An 18945-nucleotide genomic window follows, 5' to 3' on the forward strand; every position below is an offset into this window, starting at 1 on the left:
TGGTAAGTATGTGGAGAAAAGGGACTTCTTCACACTGTTGGTAAGAATGTAAATTGAAAACTATAGAAAATAATATAGAGGTTCATCAAAAAAGTAAAAATACAATTACAGTATGATCCACTTTTGGATATATATATATATGAAATGAAAATAAGATATCAAAAAGATACCTGCACTCCCATGTTTACTGCAGCATTACTCACAACAGTTAAATATGGAATCCTGCCATTTGCAACAACATGGATAGGCGTTGAAGGCATTATGCTAAGTGAGATTAGTCAGGAAGATGAAGACATACCGTATGATATCACTTATATGTGGACTCTTAAAAAAGCTGAACTCATAGAAACAGAGAATAGAACGGTGGGTACCAGGGGCTAGGGGTTTGGGGAAATGGAGAGGTGTTGGTCGAATGGGACAAACTTACAGTTAGAAAGTGAATAACTTCTGGAGATCTAATAGACAGCATTGTAATTATAGTTAAAAATACAGTATTATATAGTGCAAAATTGCTAAGAGACTAGATTGTAAATATTCTCAGTACAAAAAAGAAATTATAATTATGTGACATGATAGAGGTGTTAGCTAACACTACGATGGTCATATTGTAATATATAAATGTATCAAATCAACACATCGTACACCTTAAACTACACAGTGTTATATGTTATTCATATCTCAATTTTTAGTATGAAAAAATTTTTGATTGAAACTATTTATTTCAGCTTTATTGTAATAGTGTTTTACATCTTGATGTATATCTGTTCAGTTTTTTGTCTGTTTCTATGTATGCATGTATGTATGTTTATATACATATAAAAGTGACATTATACCATACACACAAATATAATATATATACTAAAAATATGTTTATATAATTCCATAATCTTATTCTTTTTCATTTAATAATGAAAGGATTTCATTAAAAGGATTTTCTCATATTATCAGACATTCGATCAAGCATATTTTTCAAGGGCTGCATACTGTATCAATTGGATGAGCCCTAATTCATGTTAGCTATCACCCAATAGTCTATGTTTAGGTTGTTTTCAAGTTTTTCCTATACTATAAATAGCACAAATATATCCATGACTGAATATAGTAAAACTATTTTGTGTGATACTACTAATGGTGAAGACATGTCATTATATATTTGTCAAAACCCATAAAATGTACAACACCAAACATGAACTCTCATGTAAACTATGGGCTTTGAGCAATAATGATGGTCAATGTTAGTTCACATACTACTTTGGTGTGTTATATAGATGGTAGGGGTGGTTGCATACATGGAGGTCAGGGGGTATATGGAAATTCTCTGTAGTTTTCACTCAATTTTGCTGTGAACCTAAAACTGCTCTAAAAAATAAAGTCTATTTGTACACACACGTAATATAACCATTATAGATACATGATTGTATATGGATCTGTGTGTGCATCTCTGATAAATTTTTTAATATATATTTCTAGATGTGAAAGTTCCAGGTCAATGGTCATGTTCACATTTAGACCAACTGCCTCTATAAAATGTTTAAGCAATAACTCTGTCACCAACATTGTAGGAAAGTATCCTTTTCTTCTAAATCTGTCTCATACTGGGCATTGTGGGAATTTTAGTTTCAACATCTGATTCACAGAACAGCTTCTTGAGCTGCAATAGGAAAAAACACTATACTCTCAGGCCAAATCCTTGGATTTATGTCTATCTTTTTCACAAGGCTCTACCTGCCCTGCACCTCAGGGCTCCATCTTTATTCTACTATTCTTCTTTCTGCACACATTTTTTTTTTTTTTTCATTTTTGGCTGCATTGGGTCTTCGTTGCTGCACGTGGGCTTTCTCTAGTTGCTGTGAGCCGGGTCTACTCATTGTGGTGTCTTCTCTTGTTGCGGAGCACCGGCTCTAGGCGCACAGGCTTCAGTAGTTGTGGCACATGGACTCAGTAGTTGTGGCTTGTGGGCTCTAGAGCGCAGGCTCAGTAGTTGTGGCACACGGGCTTAGTTGCTCCACGGCATGTGGGAATCTTCCCAGACCAGGGATCGAACCATTGTACCCTGCAGGCAGATTCTCAACCACTGTGCCAACAGGGAAGCTCACTGCACACATTTATCTTGGAAATCTTACCCACCATCATTGTTTCATCAATATCTCTATGAGGACTCCTGTATCTCTAAACTTACCTCTGAACATCAGGTTCCTAAAATTCAATGCTTGTAGAATATGCCTAACTGAATGACTCACAAGTATCAAAATCACATTTGAAAACCAAAATCCATTATGTTCCTTGACTTAGACTGCTTTTCTTCCTACATTCTTCATTTCAGGAAATGGCACCATCATTCATCAGGATACTCCGAAACCTTGGAATCATTCAAGGTATTTCTCTCAACCCATAGAAGCTCTATTAATCTTATCAAAACTAAAGAGTAAATAATATTATACAGCACTTACTATTTTCCAGGCACTATTCTAATCATTCTTATAAGCATTAACTTATTTAATCTTTATAAAAGAAATAGTATTATCTCCTTTTTACAGATGAGTAAGCTGAGGTACATGGATGTTAAAGAACTTGCCCGAGATCATACAGAGCCGGAATTCAGACTCAGGCAATCTGGCTCCAGAACCCATGCTCCTCATTACTACAATATGCTCCCTCTTCAATTCCAAAAGTTAGGCTAGCTACACCGAATTCTCCAGGAACTGGTCACTACCAACCTGTCAAATATAATCTTCCTAGCCTGCACCCTATGCTTTCTGAATACCAAACATTTGTAGTTCATAGCAGCTGCAGATTTATTCTTCTGTAACTTTGCTCATGCTTTTCCTGCTACTTAGAAGATCCTTCTCATCTTTTCCATGCCCTGCTAACATTTAATAATTCAGTAAGTCTTCGCTCAACCAAAAGCAGTCCTTAAATACCCATGTTGGGATGCAGGTTTCTTTTCCATATCCTCATAATCCCCAGTATACTGCTCTCTTTTCATCCGCTATATTCTATTGATATCATCTAATTACTGGTAGGCCACAGGGTTTTAAAAAACAAAGAACAGAGGGTTGTTTTTTTTTTTTTATCTTCAATCTCCCAGCATCTATTTAAATGTATGGCATGTAAAAGGTTATATATAGAGAGAGGTCTTGAACTTTGGCTATGGAGTCTTGCAGGTAGGGTTAAAATGCCATCTCCATCTCTTACCTATTATATGACCTTGAGCAAGATATTGATTCTCCACAATGCCACTATCCCAGAAAAATGTTGTTACATATTTTCCTATGACCACTATGTTGTTGACAAAACGACAGGCAGAAAAATGAATGAACTTCATCCTATTCAACACAGTAGCTAATGACATTTATCTAGTTCTAAGAAATCACTTCTTGGACTTCTGAAAAGAAGACATATAGCCCACAATATAACACAGTCAATCTAAGCCATTAACATAAGAATTAATGGGAAAAAAATCTTCAAAATGCCAATGGATACTGGACAGATATTGAAGATCCCATTAAATCTGCATTCCCCAGGGTACTAATTAAGGGTCTTTTGGTTGCAGTCAACAGACAACAGAGACTGACTCTAGCTAGATTAAGTATAAGGGAGAATTTATTGGAAGAGTTCTGCTATTTCTCAAGATGTTGCAGAAGGAATTGAACAAAAAGTTTCAGGAGAGGAAGAAATAAAGGTAGCTCAAAGGAATCTCAGCACAAAATATCAAGAATATGTTTATTGCTAGAAAACTACCACTCAAGTGACTCAACTCTAATGAGTCATAGTTACTAAGTCTCACTGTGTTCATATTTCAATTTTTTTAAAGAGAATGTGTAGCCCAGTTTGTATTAGTGGCCCTGGCCAAAGGTCAGTGTCATATATTATAGAAACCAATCCCAGGACTTCCCTGGTGGTCTACTGGTTAAGACTCCACGCTCCCAATGCCGGGGGTCCAGGTTTGATCCCTGATCAGGGAACTAGACCCCACATGCATGCCACAACTAAAGATCCCACATGCCGCAACAAAGATCCTGCGTGCCACAACTAAGAGCCCACATGCCACAACTAAAGATCCTGCACGTGGCATGGCAACGAAGATCTCACGTGCCACAACTAAGACCTGCCACAGACAAATAAATAAATATTCAAAAAAAAAACCCAAAGAAAGAGAAAGTGTCATGAGCTGTAAAGCATCTTATGTAACTTAAGTTTTTCAGCATTAAAACAAATTACTTCTTTTACAATTAATACAATAAGATACCAAATAACTGTTCTACTTATTGAGCTGGAGACAACCCAAATAATTGAAAAGAGAAAGAAAAACATCTTCCTTGGTGTCAGTAAAGTGTGAAGACTTTCAAAGATAGAAAGAATTCTGAAATGAATATTTTTTGATACTAAAGCTGAAGTCAAATGGTAGAAAAATAGGGCAATGTGGCAGATAATTTCTCACTGCATCCCCACAAATGTAGTAGAGATAGACAGCTGTCTACGAGAATTTTTCTTCCTCTTCTACATTATAGAGTCATTGCAAGGATGCCAATGCACAATCATAGACTACATTTCCCAGGAGCACTTGCATATATCTTGATGGGGCCCGTGTCTTTAGTTCATACGAATAGAGAGTACACGGAATATGTGTGTTACTATCTACACAGACTTCAGCCATGAGCCTTCTCCTTGTGCTTTTCCCTTTCTACTGGCTGGTTCTGGAAAATGGCAGTACCAATGGAAGGAGCCAAGATTTCTGAAATACATCATGGAAGAATGCCTCCCACCAGCCAGGAACAAGAAATAAGCCACAAATGATATCATGGAGATAAGTAATAAAAAATTAAAATTGTAATTATAATTAGAAAAAAGAAATAAGCCACTAAGTGTTAGGGGTCCATTTATGACTGCAGATAGCATTAATCCAGAATCTGATTCCAGAAGAAGTTGAAAAAGCCAGAAAATTAAAATGACAGAAAGGGAGAAAATAAACATGAACACAAAGAAAACAAAATAAATGACAGAAGTAAAGTGATGTCAATGATATTTGGAAAACTGGAAAATATATGACTTAGCAAAGTTGATGAATTATCAAGAAAATTAGTGCCATAGAACATTAGATGGATTTAGGAATTGGAGACCAAAGATACTTCTGAAGATGAATATAATAAAGAGATTGATGACAGAAGAGAGTACTGAAAATCTACAAAGAGCAGTTAGACCTCTAGAGCCCCACACAGACCAGATGCCTCTCTCTTAAGTAGGCAGAGACTGTGGGTCCACTGGAGGGATTCAGAAAACAGAAACACCAGGAGTATTTAGAGTGGGATGCCGACCTTAAAACGGAATTGAACAATGAGACCCCCTCCTGCCACCCCCTCCTCCTTCCTCTGACTCAGCTCTGAGGGCCAAGTGACGACCAACCTTGCCCGCATGTACTTTGACCCATGTCAGCCAGAAGCTGAAGATTCTTCCTGAGGAAACTGGCTGTGGGAGAGTCCTCATATGTACGAATAGTTGTGGATTCCTCAAGGGAATATTTGGGTTTGAGGTAGCCAGAAAACAACTCTCAACAAGTCCTATCAATATACAAAGAGCTTCCAATTGGTTTTCAAGACCTCCACCTTAAATATGAATGGATATCCAAGGTTCAGTGGACATTTTTGACAAAGCTCCAATGTGAATGAAAAGGACCAAGACAAACCACAGTAGTTCTCCCTTACCTTCAGTTTCACTTTCCCCAGGTTCAGCTACCAGTGGTCATCTGCTGCCTGAAAATATTAAATGGAAAAATCCAGAAATAAACAGTTTGTAAGGTTAAATTGCTCTCTATTCTGAGAAACGTGACGCAATCTCATGCTGTCCTGCTCCAATTTGCCCAGGATCCCCAAGCACAACATCTCTTGACATCTAACCATCAATATCATCGTGGCTTGATGATCCAGGATCACCCAAAGCAGATGACCCTCCTTTTGATGTGTCGTCAGAAAGTCAATAATAGCCTAACTCTACGTCACAATGCCTACTTCATTCACCTCACTTCATCTCATTATCTAGGCATTTTATCATCTCATATCACAAGAAGAAGGGTGAGAACAGAACAACAAGATATTTTTTAGAGAGAGAGAGAGACACCATATTCACATAACTTTTAATACAGTATATTGTTGCAATTGTTCTATTTTATTATTATTTATTATTGTTAATCTCTTAATATGCCTAATTTATAAATTAAACTTTATCATAGGTATATATGCGTAGGGAAAAACATAGTATTTTTAGCATTTGGTACTATCTGAGGTTTCAAGCATCCACTACGGGTCTTGGAAGGTATCCCCATGGATAAGGGGAGACTATAAGGGACTCAAAAGAAAAGGAAAAGTCAAAGAAAAAATCCAGCAAACAAAAAATTAAATTGAGGTTTTCAGAAAGATAAAAAGATACAGTGGGGCTTCCCTGGTGGCGCAGTGGTTGAGAATCTGCCTGCCAATGCAGGGGACACGGGTTCGAGCCCTGGTCTGGGAAGATCCCACATGCCGCGGAGCAACTAGGCCCATGAGCCACAATTACTGAGCCTGCGCGTCTGGAGCCTGTGCTCCGCGACAAGAGAGGCCGCAATAATGAAAGGCCCGCGCACCGCGATGAAGAGGGGCCCCCACTTGCCGCAACTAGAGAAAGCCCTCGCACAGAAACGAAGACCCAACACAGCCATAAATAAATAAATAAATAAATAAAAATTGTATAACTTTAAAAAAAAAAAAAAAGATACAGTGCATCCATAAAAAAAGAGTGCAAGGTAGTCCAAAAGACAACTTTCAGGCAACAGATAGGGCTCCTGGATGTGAATAGTGTGACAGACATAAAGAATTCAATGGCATGATTAGGAAATACAGTTGAAGAAAACATCCCAGAAGTAAGACAAAGAAACAAAGAAGGAAAATGGGAGACAAAATATAGGAAAGTTAGAGAATCAGTACAAGAGGTCTAATATCTAATTGATAGGTGTTCCAGAAAGAGAGATCAGAGAGAACAGTGGGGAGAAAGTTGTAACAAACACAATAAAAGACAAATTTCAAAGAAAGAAAGAGAATGAACAGCCAGTTCAACAGGCACAATAAAAATAAATAATAAATATTTTAAAACACCCCACAGTGCATTTTTTTTACTCTGGGAATAAAGAGAAAAATCTTACAGCTTTTAGAGAGAAAAATGCTCACACACAAAGATACAAGAATCAGAACAGCAGTTAGTGTGTCAACAGCAGCATGGGCCTTAAAGGACCATAGAGAAATGCTTTCAAAATTCTAAGGCACAAATGCATTTCAACCTAGAATTCTGAAACCAGTCAATCAGTTAAGATTGAGAACAAAATTAAGTCATTTTCAGATATGCAGGAACTCTATTTTTCACCTCCCATGCATTTTTTTTTTCATTAGGACCTCCTGGAGAATATGTTCCAACAAAATGAGGGATTAGGCCAAGGAAAAGAAAACATGGGATAAAGGGCATGGAGAAGCCAACACAAGAGAAAATAAAGAAGAAAACTAGAATATCAAAATGCGATAAATAGTCCTAGAGAACAATCATCTAAGCAATCTGTAACAAAAGTACGTGAAGTCAGCCTCTCTGAAATTGGTGTGTAAGGCTGGAGGACAGCAGAAAGAGAAATAAGGTTTTCTTTTTTTAAGGGTTGGAAAGGACTTTAGATATCTTCTACTTTCTCATTTATAAGGTGACAGAACTGAGGTTCAAAACAAAGTCACCTACTTTCTTGGCAGACATACTCGGTCCACTTCTACTCAGAAGCCCTTGTGAGAAAGCTGGACGCACATAATTGAGAATAAGGTCTGCAGTCAGGAGTGAAGGAAAACTTCTTATTTTTTCTATTTTATTTTATTTTATTTTTATACAATTTTAAAGGTTACACTCCATTTACAGTTACTACAAAACACTGACTATATTCCCCATGTTGTACAATACATCCTTGAGCTGAGCTTATACCCAGTAGTTTGTACCTCCCACTCCCTCACGTCTATATTTCCCCTCCCCGCTCCCCACTGGTAACCACTAGTTTGTTCTCTACAACTGTGAGTCTGTTTCATTTTTGTTATATTCACTAGTTTGTTGTATTTTTTAGGTTCAACATATAAGTGATCTCATACAGTATTTGTCTTTCTCTGTCGGACTTATTTCACTTAGCATAATGCCCTCCAAGTCCATCCACGTTGCTGCAAATGGTAAAACTTCTTAGAGCATGACTTTCTCCCTTTTTTTATATTTAGTTCAGCTTGGATCTCAGCCAAAACTGATTCCCATTTTCATGAGCAAAATAATAAATCTTGCAGTTTATTTCTGTCCATTCACTCTGGCATCAGATGATTTGCTTTTCACTAAACTACTATATAATCATATTGCTTTTATTGTACAGCTTTTGCAGCAGTGGCTATAAACTTTGGGCAAGTTTTTATTGTCCTTTCAAAACTAATAATTGGCTTCTCTCGATTTACAATGCATTTGATTTTTATCCTGATGAATTGTATCACCCATAACATATATGCAGCTTTGGAGAGAATGCAAAGTTTTGTTGCAGACCAATCAACCCTTTCATTTGCCTTTTGTTTGTGACTGTTGGACACATGCTGCATATAAATCTGCTTCTCTTAGGAGAGCCATGATTTCAACTTTTTATATTTTAAAACTAGTATTTTCTTCTTTCTTCAGTTCTACCTGGATTACTCTCTTCATGAATCTTCCTCTTCAGGGAAGTGTTGAGACTTAAGAAGAAGATTCTGTTCTCTGCTGTCTGAGATTCTATACTTGGGACACCTTCATATATATTGCTAGCCAGATGGATTATTTAATCTTTTGTTAATTAATTAATTTCATAGTTCACCTCCTCAGAAAGACCTATTTTTTGAAAAAGACAAGGTGACTCAGTCACTGGCTACTTCCTAATTTCAGGTTTTTAAACTTTCGTATAACTTTTGCTGCTTGTTTTCTTTTTTTCAAGTTAAAAGTACACTTCAAATGTATATAGGATCATACAGTGAATTATGCCTATTTTTTCTCTTGTTTTACAAATTTTTGTGAGACAATCATATGATTTATTAGCATCCTATAATTTTGTTCTTATTTTGAAAAAGATATGTTTCCATTATGGCTTAGTTCTTTAAAGATAATTGAATTGCATTCAAAGGGAAGCATCACTTTCGGGATCAGAAGGTGATAATTGAGACCTAAGGATAAAATCTTCAGAATGAAGCAGAAGTCATCTCAACATAAATTACCACAATCCCTCACATTTCTGTAATGATTTACAGTTTTTTATTATTATTATTATTGGAGTATAGTTGCTTTACAGTGTTGTATTAGTTTCTACTGCACAGCAAAGTAAATCAGCTATACATATACATATATCCCCTTTTTTTGGACTTCCTTCCCATTTAGGTGACCACAGAGCACTGAGTAGAGTTCCATGTGCTATACAGTAGGTTCTCATTAGTTATCTGTTTTATACCTAGTAGTGTATATATGTCAATCCCAATCTCCCAATTCATCCCACACCCCTTTCCCCCCTTGGTAACCATACGTTTGCTCTCTATGTCTGTGTCTCTATTTCTGCTTTGTAAATAAGTTCATCTGTATCATTTTTCTAGATTCCACATATCAGTGATACTTTACGATATTTGTTTTTCTCTTTCTGACTTACTTTACTCTGTAGGACAGTCTCTAGGTTCATCCACGTCTCTACAAATGACCCAATTTTGTTCCTCTTTATGGCTGAGTAATATTCCATTGTATATATGCACCACATCTTCTTTATTCATTCCTCTGTTGATGGACATTTAGGTTGCTTCCATGTGTAGTGCTGCAATGAACACTGGGGTACATATATCTTTTTGATTTATGGGTTTCTCCAGTATATGCCCAGGAGTGGGATTGCTGGGTCATATGATAGTTTTATTTTTAGTTTTTTAAAGAACCTCCATACTGTTCTCCATAGTGGCTGTATCAATTTTCATTCCCACCAACAATGCAAGAGGGTTCCCTTTTCTCCACACCCTCTCCAGCATTTATTGTTTGTAGATTTTTTGATGATGGCCATTCTGACCCGTGTGAGGTGATACCTCATTGTAGTTTTGATTTGCATTTCTCTAATAATTAGTGATGTTGAGCATCTTTTCATGTGTTTTTTGGCCATCTGTATGTCTTCTTTGGAGAAATGTCTATTTAGGTCTTCCACCCAATTTTTGATTGGGTTGTTTTTTTGTTTGTTTCTGGTTTTGTTTTTGTTTTTTGATATTGAGCTGCATGAGTTGTTTGTATATTTTGGAGATTTACAGTTTTTAAGGCATTTTCAGATATGTCATCTCATTTGATCTTCACAACTACCCTATCAAGTAGATAGAAAAAAGATTGGTATCTCCATCTTGCAAATGAAAAACCTGATCTACCTCAACCAAAATCACACAGTGGATAAGTGACATATCTGAGTCTTGAAATCAAATCCCTTGATTCTGCATTCCAGTATAAGACTGTTAGGATAAAACAGATCTCTTAGGTTAGAAGTCTATGGTAGTTTCATAAACATCCATTAAAAATCTTTGTAAATTTAAATAAATTGTTAAGTATTTCACCACTTGACAAAAGCAAATGCCTTGCAGGAAAAATTTTATAAAGGGATAGATCTATTGTCTAAAATAAAGAGATGACACCTAATTATATTTCTAACATGTTTCCCTTTTATAAATATAAAAACTTTTCAAAACATTCAGGAATATTTTCACTTAAAAATGAATAATTCCTTTTCTCATTGGCCCAGCATAATTAATTGGCTTTATTTTTACAAATTCTAATTTTGACTTATCTACTTCAATAAATATTTTACATTGTCCTAATCATAGTCAACAAATCATTTCATGTTTTCATTTAATGTTATATTGTATATATTTCCATGTTCTTCTTGTATTGTAAATAATATTATCATATGTTATATTATTGATCATATGAATTATTGATTATATTATATTAATGATCATATTTATAAACAGAGACTTTTCCTTTTATTGAAAAAAAATCAAATTAGAGCCAGTGGTTCAAAAAGTATGACTATTTAAAGGCTTTTGATACAGGTTACCATGTTGCCTCTCAAAAAGACTGAAATTTGAGTCATCAGCAATGTAGGATCCCACCTCCTTCACCACTTTCGATTGCTCAGGCCAAAAATTTAAGAGCATTCTTGACTCCTCTCTTTCTCTCATCAGCAAATCCTATTGGACTTAACCTTCAAAATGTATCAAGAATCTGACCCCTTCTCACCATCTCTACTGCTATCTAGCCTCTTTTCAGGTTTCTCTGCTTTTATCTTTGTGTCTGTTAGAATCTATTCTCATTTTGTTCACTCTCCACTGTGCTAACAAAATGTATAGGGGAATAGAGTCAGAAAGACAAATTATAAGGCTACTGTAATAATTCAATGAGAGAGAATGGTGGCTACAGACAAGAGTAATAGTACTACAGGTGGTGATGAGTGATCAGATTCTGAATGTACTGAATATATTTTCAAGATAAAGTCAAAATAATATTCTAATTGTTGAAAGTGAGATGTGAGGAAAAGGTCTATGTTAGAGATATAAATTTGGGAGTTGTTGACATATAGAGAGTATTTAGAATCGTGAGACTGGGGAAGACCCGAGAAAATGAGTGTCAGTAAAGCAGAGAATCATTAACTAAGCCTTAGAGAGCTCCATTATTAGGCCACAGGGCACAGTGAGGGAACCAGCAGAGGAGCCTGAGAAGGAGCCACCAGTAAGGCAAAAAGAAAACCAGGTGAGTTTGGTGAAGAAAGGAGTGAGAGATGAAATGTCAACAAATACCGATAACGGGTCAAGTAATATGAGGGTGAGAATTGAATGGGGGATTTAGTAAGGTGACCTTAAGACCTTGACAAGAGCAATTTTAGTGGTGTGGTCAAGATGAGACCCTGACTGAGATAAATGTAAGAGAGAATCAATGAGCAAAGGCAATGTTTTTGTAGAATTTTGCTGTAAAGCAGAGCAAAGGACTGGATTGGTGATGGAGGAGGTATTGAAGGAAGATGTTTTTGTTGCTGTTGTTGTTGTTTTTAATGAAGGAAACAACCACATATTAACAAGTGTATTTCAGAAGGGAGTGAAAGAAGTGACTCTCTGAGATAGAAAGAGTGAAGTGCTTGACTGGTGATAAAAAATGGCATCCAGTGTACAAGGATAGTCTTTAGATCGGAGCAGTAATATTTCTCTCTGGTGGCAGGCAAGAAAGCACAGTATATTGAGGCACATATTGATGGTAGGTAGATGGGTGGAGTTTGTGGAGGGTCTTCTGATTTTTTAATTATTTTAGTAAGACAGGAAGCAAGGAGATGGAGAAAATATGTTGCAGGTTTGAAGCAGGACAAGAAAGTGATAAATCATATAAGAGACTGGGAGTGTAAATGATCACTCGTGGGAGTATAAGGCTTGGTGTGGTTGCCTGGAGACATTAAGAATGCATTTGAGACACATGGTCACCAATTCAAAGTCCATGAAGATGTGTTTTTTCCTCCACATTTAGCTGCACCAGTTCAGGTGTGGAGCTGAATTTAACCAGGATTATGATTCTGCCAAACAACTACAAAGAAAAGAAAGAAGGGCAAGGAACTTTTGGGTGTGGTCAATGGAGTGATCATAGTGATTGACCATAGGATCTCACCAGGCTAAAAAATAGGGAAAGGACACCAACGGGTAAGGGAGAAGAGAAAGGAGCTGAGATAACAGATTGGAGATCCTAGTCAGATCAAAGAATCATTGAAGTTGGGTGTCTAGAGGAAGAAGACCAGAGATAAGAGGTGGTAGTCAGAGAGCGGGATGCATGGAATTGAGTTTGTGGAAGGGTTGTAGTTAGTTGGCAATAACAAGAACTGATCATGTCTTGTATCTGACCAATAACCTTCCATGGTTTGTCTTTGTGGATAAAATAAAAGCTACAGCCCTCGCATTAGCTTCAAGACTCCACTCTCAGCTTGCTTCTCACTGTTTGCCCCTGTACCCCCCAACTCCTTTCCATCTTCCTCTCTTAAACTACCCTAATACAGTCCACTTCAGCCATTTTAACCTCTATGCTGCTCATTGAGACATGTTTTGAAGTCTCTATGCTGGTTGTTCCCCCAGATTCTTCAATCCCCTCCTTCAAAGTCTTTGCCCAATTGTCACTTCTCCAATGATACCTTCCTTGACCATCCAAATTAAATGTATAACCCACCTCGGGTCCTAACACTTCCTACCCATCCTCCCTTCTTTCTTTTCTCCATAAAATTTACCATCCCCAACAGTACACAACATACTTATTTTGTCTCTTGCTCATCTTTCCCCTACTGGAATATGAGTTCCACGAAGACAGAAACTTTTCCTTGTTTTAATTACAACTGTTTTCTCAGCACCTAGCATATAGTAGGAACTCAATTAATACGCACTGAATGAATGAATTACTTTTAGTCATTGTTGTTATTTAATTTTTGCTATGTTAATAGGTATAAATGTCACTATGTTCTTTTTTTCTAACATCTTTATTGGAGTATAATTGCTTTACAATGTTGAGTTAGTTTCTGCTGTATAACAAAGTGAATCAGCTATATGTATACATATATCCCCATATCCCTTCCCTCTGGCATCTCCCTCACACTCTCCCTGTGCTATGCAGCTGCTTCACACTAGCTATCTAATTTACATTTCGTCGTGTATATATGTCAGTGCTACTCTCTCACTTCATCCCAGCTTACCCTTACCCATCCCCGTGTCCTCAAGTCCATTCTCTACGTCTCTATCTTTATTCCTGTCCTTATCCCTAGGTTCATCAGAACCTTTTTTTTTTTTTCAGATTCCATATATATGTGTTAGCATATGGTATTTGTCTTTCTCTTTCTCACTTACTTCACTCTGCCTGACAGACTCTAGGCCCATCCAACTCAGTAGAAATAGTTCAATTTCGTTTCTTTTTATGTCTGAGTAATATTCCATTGTATATATGTGCCACATCTTCTTTAACCATCCATCTGTCAATGGACACTTAGGTTGCTTCCAGGCCCTGGCTATTGCAAATAGTGCTGCAATGAACATTGTGGTACATGTCTCTTTTTGAATTATGGTTTTCTCAGGGTATATGCCCAGTAGTGGGATTGCTGGATCATATGGTAGTTCTATTTTTAGTTTTTTGAGGAACTTCCATACTGTTCTCCATAGTGGCTATATCAATTTACATTCCCACCAACAGGGCAAGAGGGTTCCCTTTTCTCCACATTCTCTCCAGCATTTATTGTTTGTAGATTTTTTTTGATCTACACACTATCCTGACTGGTGTGAGGTGATACCTCATTGTAGTTTTGATGTGCATTTCTCTAATGATTAGTGATGTTGAGCATCCTTTCATGTATTTGTTGGCAACCTATATATCCTCTTTGCAGAAATGTCTATTTAGGTCTTCTTCCCATTTTTGGATTGAGCTGTTTGTTTTTTTGATATTGAGCTGCATGAGCTGCTTGTATATTTTGGAGATTAATCCTTTGTCAGTTGCTTCATTTGCAAATATTTTCTCCCATTCTGAAGCTTGTCTTTTTGTCTTGTTTATGGTTTCCTTTGCTATGCAAAAGCTTTCAAGTTTCATTAGGTCCCATTTGTTTATGTTTGTTTTTATTTCCATTTCTCTAGGAGGTGGGTCAAAAAGGATCTTGCTGTGATTTATGTCATAGAGTGTTCTGCTTATGTTTTCCTCTGAGTTTTATAGTGAATAGCCTTACATTTAGGTCTTTAATCCACTTTGAGTTTATTTTTCTGTACGGTGATAGGAAGTGTTCTAATTTCATTCTTTTACATTGAAGAGGCTGTCTTTTCTCCATCGTATATTTTTGCCTCCTTTATCAAAGATAAGGTGACCACAGGTCCATGAGTTTATCTCTGGGATTTCTATCCTGTTCCACTGATCTATATTTCTGTTTTTGTGCAAGTACCATACTGTCTTGATTACTGTAGCTTTGTAGTATAATCTGAAGTCAGGGAGCCTGATTCCTCCAGCTCCATTTTACTTTCTCAAGATTGTTTTGGTTATTCGGGGTCTTTTGTGTTTCCATACAAACTGTGAAATTGTTTGCTCTAGTTCTCTGAAAAATGCCATTGGTAGGTTGATAGGGATTGCATTGAATCTGTAGATTGCTTTGGATGATATAGTCATTTTCACAATGTTGATTCTTCTAATCCAAGAACATGGTATATCTCTCCATCTGTTTGTATCATCTTTAATTTCTTTCATCAGTGTCTTATAGTTTTATGCATACAGGTCTTTTGTCTCCTTTGGTAGGTTTATTCCTAGGTATTTTATTCTTTTCATTGCAATGGTAAATGGGAGGGTTCCTTAATTTCTCTTTCTCAATTTTCATCCGTAGTGTACAGGAATGCAAGAGTTTTCTGTGCATTAATTTTGTATCCTGCTACTTTACCAAATTCATTGATTAGCTCTAGTAGTTTTCTGGTAGCCTCTTTCAGATTCTCTGTGTATAGTATCATGTCATCTGCAAACAGTGACAGCTTTACTTCTTCCTTTCCAATTTGGATTCCTTTTATTTCTTTTTCTTCTCTGATTGCTGTGGCTAAAACTTCCAAAACTATGTTGAATAATAGCAGTGAGAGTGGGCAGCCTTGTCTTGTTCCTGATCTTGGAGGAAATGCTTTCAGTTTTTCACCATTGAGAATGATGTTGGCTGTGGGTTTGGCCTACATGGGCTTTATTATGTTGAGGTAGGTTCCCCCTATGCCTACTTTCTGGAGAGTTTTCATCATAAATGGGTGTTGAATTTTGTTGAAAGATTTTTCTGCATCTATTGAGATGATCAGCTCAAAAATCAACATTTCTATGAAGTTCTCAGAGCAACATATTAAGTTCGAAGGGGAAGCCCATACAATCACAGACATTTTAGATCTCAATTACAGAATTAATAAATCAAAATAACCCAAACATTCACTGCAACTACACTTTTGAACAGATCTCAGCTCCTTGGGAGAACTTCAAAATAGTGGATATTAATCTATATTATATATCTATATCTATATTATGTGGTATCTTCCTCTAAGTTGTTTGTACCATTTGTAATTTCTAAGACTGATTTTTTTCGCCAAGCTCATAGTAAGTGGCAATTTTTCAAGTCCAAAGAATACCCAGGAAATTCTTTAAATTCTGTCAGAAAATTAAAATGAGAACATAGTGACAGGGTCATGCACCAGTGTCCTGTGCCAGCCTCCTGGGCTTCCTCCCTGCACAGCCTGGGAGCGATAGCCCTTCCCTCGCACCTGACTGGGACTCTGGGGCGAGGAGGTGCTGCACGAAGGGAAATTTGAGGCACAGAGAAGTTAACTGCCCGGTCTAAGACCATAGAACTACAGTGTGGCTGTCAGGGTCTTGGTGCTCCGGCCTGGTGTCAGGACTGAGCCTTTGAGGTGGGAGAGCCGAGTTCAGGACATTGGACCACTAGAAACCTCCCAGCCCCATGTAATATCAATCGGCGAGAGCTCTCCCAGAGATTTCTGTCTCAACACTAAGACCCAGCTCCACCCAAAGGCCAGCAAGCTCCAATGTGGAACACCCCATGCTAAACAGCTAGCAAGACAGGAACACAACCCCCCCATTAGCAGAGAGGCTGCCTAAAATCATACTAAGTTCACAGATACCCCAAAACACACCACTGGATGCAGCCCTGCCCACCAGAAAGACAAGATCCAATCCAACCCACCAGAACAGAGGCACCAGTCCCCTCCACCAGGAAGCCTACACAGGCCACTGAACCAACCTCACACACTGGGGGAAGAAACCAGAAGTAAGAGGGACTATGAACCTGTAGCCTGCGAAAAGGAGACCCCAAACACAGTAAGTTAAGCAAAATGTGAAGCAATAAAATACATAATTGTAAAATAGGATTAAAACTCATGGCATAAAAGAATTATAAACTTAAAATTAAACTCAATTATAATTAAATAATAAACATATGTTAAAGAGTTGAATAAATAAATAAATGGGAGAGAAGCTACATCTCTTCCTTGCCTCACATACAACCACTGTCGCTTTCTTTGTTTCTTGAGACAGCATGCAATACCTTGAGGTAGTCTCACCTCCCAGCATTGCTTAAAATTTTGCCAGTGGAAAAAATCATGAAGTTATACCAAAGTGCCTACCTCCAATTATGAAACAAGCAAACTTAGATGATTTTTTTTCTTTCAGATTACATACGTTTTTGTTATCTGAAGACAGTTTGCACATGTCTGTGTTCCAGTGATAACCTGTACCACCAAAAACCTATTAGAGTGATAATTATCTCACTAGAGCTGATATTAGAGGAGGTCACCTTGAAATCTAAATTTGAGTGGAAATAAAATGTATTATCAAAATAAGCCTAGATCCTAAAGACAAAAAGACCTATACACAAATACCGTAATTTAGTTAGTAAATGTGTTTCTCCCAGAGGCATGAGTTAGCCATTCTGAAATTGCCTTATTTGTATATAGGATTGAACAAATAATTAAGTATATTGTCAATGATGGAGGTCAAGTTTCTTACTCTCTGGGGTGGAAATTACAAATAAGAAAAGGAGAGGATCCTATTGTGTTAGATTGAAATGAGAGGTATCAGTATACACATATAAATTTCAATATTTATACAGGTAGATTTGGAAATAAATATAGCTGCACATGTATATGTGAGTATACACACATATATTTCCTAGTTTTGATCACTGAAAGGGCCTAGAAGCAATGATAGCCAAATAGCGATTAGTATACCTAGCTCCCAGATTGTTTGGTCTCTAAACATCATTCTCCGATGAAGAAGACCAGGACCCCTTACAGAAGTGGTAGTTTCCAGGGCTGGGGTGAGGAAAATATAAGCCTAGATGCAGGAAGGGGCTTCTAATGGCCAATTTTTTTTAAAATGAGCAATAAAATACATAATTGTAAAATAGGATTAAAACTCATGGCATAAAAGAATTATAAACTTAAAATTAAACTTAATTATAATTAAATAATAAACTTATGTTAAAGAGTTGAATAAATAAATAAATGGGAGAGAGGCTACATCTCTTCCTTGCCTCACATACAACCACTGTCGCTTCCTTTGTTTCTTGAGACAGCATGCAATACCTTGAGGTAGTCTCACCTCCCAGCATTGCTTAAAATTTTGCCATAGAATTCTGGAGAGCCAACAGAAAAATCTATTTTAGCTCTGCACCCAGAGTCCTGCCTTTTCTCCTTTTGACGGGTGCTAGCCCTTCTTCCCCAGTCGGATAAGGTCTTCCAGGGAACCACGGGCTGGTTTTATCTGTTTGTCCCTATGCTGTCCAAATAGCATGAGCAGAACAGGGAGACAATCCATGACATGGCATGGACAGAACAAGTCAGAGAAAAGGAGAGCAAAGATCCTCATTCCCAGTGCTCACTGTTTGCATGTTGCCATTCCCTTTTGTGCTATCATTTTCCACCACGCCTACAAAATTGCTTCAGTCTCCACTGGATTTTCTCTTATGCTTCCCTGTATTCTAGTCTTATCCACTGGCTGGTAAAGAGGGCACTTTTCCATTGTCTCACTGTTGGTATAGTATAATCAAAGATTGCCCTGATCAGATCCCCCGCGGGCTCCCCAGAGGGTCCAAATCTGCCACAGCTTGAGGTTCTCACAGAGGTAGTCTCCACCCACATCCTTTCTGAGGGAGCTGTCTTTAGACCAGTATATCATGAGAACGCCTCAGAATGCACAAAATGTACCAGAGCAGACACAGAAAACAAGGGTATGGTGTTTAATCGGGTGGGTTAATGGTACAAAGACAGATGGCTGTAAACTAGCGAGCTTGAGGAAGCACAGAGAATGTGAGTTGCAGGCCCAAATTTCAGCAAGACCAAGGGGCAGAAAGGGAGTCTT

General features: G+C 37.4%; 2 long non-coding RNA genes across 2 annotated transcripts in view; one reads left to right on the forward strand and one right to left on the reverse strand.

Annotated features, from left to right (window-relative positions):
* The window catches only part of LOC309647490, a 296216-nt gene extending 290501 nt beyond the window's left edge, over positions 1-5715 (reverse strand). Inside the window, exon 1 of the long non-coding RNA XR_014256080.1 lies at positions 5703-5715. This is a non-coding gene — a long non-coding RNA (uncharacterized lncRNA). The remainder of the gene's footprint in view (positions 1-5702) is intronic.
* LOC309647486 overlaps positions 1-18945 on the forward strand; it is a 527314-nt gene that overhangs the window by 438618 nt on the left and 69751 nt on the right. The gene's annotated exons all lie outside the window — the stretch shown is intronic.

Source organism: Balaenoptera physalus (assembly GCF_965194825.1).
Source record: "Balaenoptera physalus genome assembly, chromosome: 18".
In the NCBI taxonomy this organism is placed as follows: Eukaryota; Metazoa; Chordata; class Mammalia; order Artiodactyla; family Balaenopteridae; genus Balaenoptera; species Balaenoptera physalus.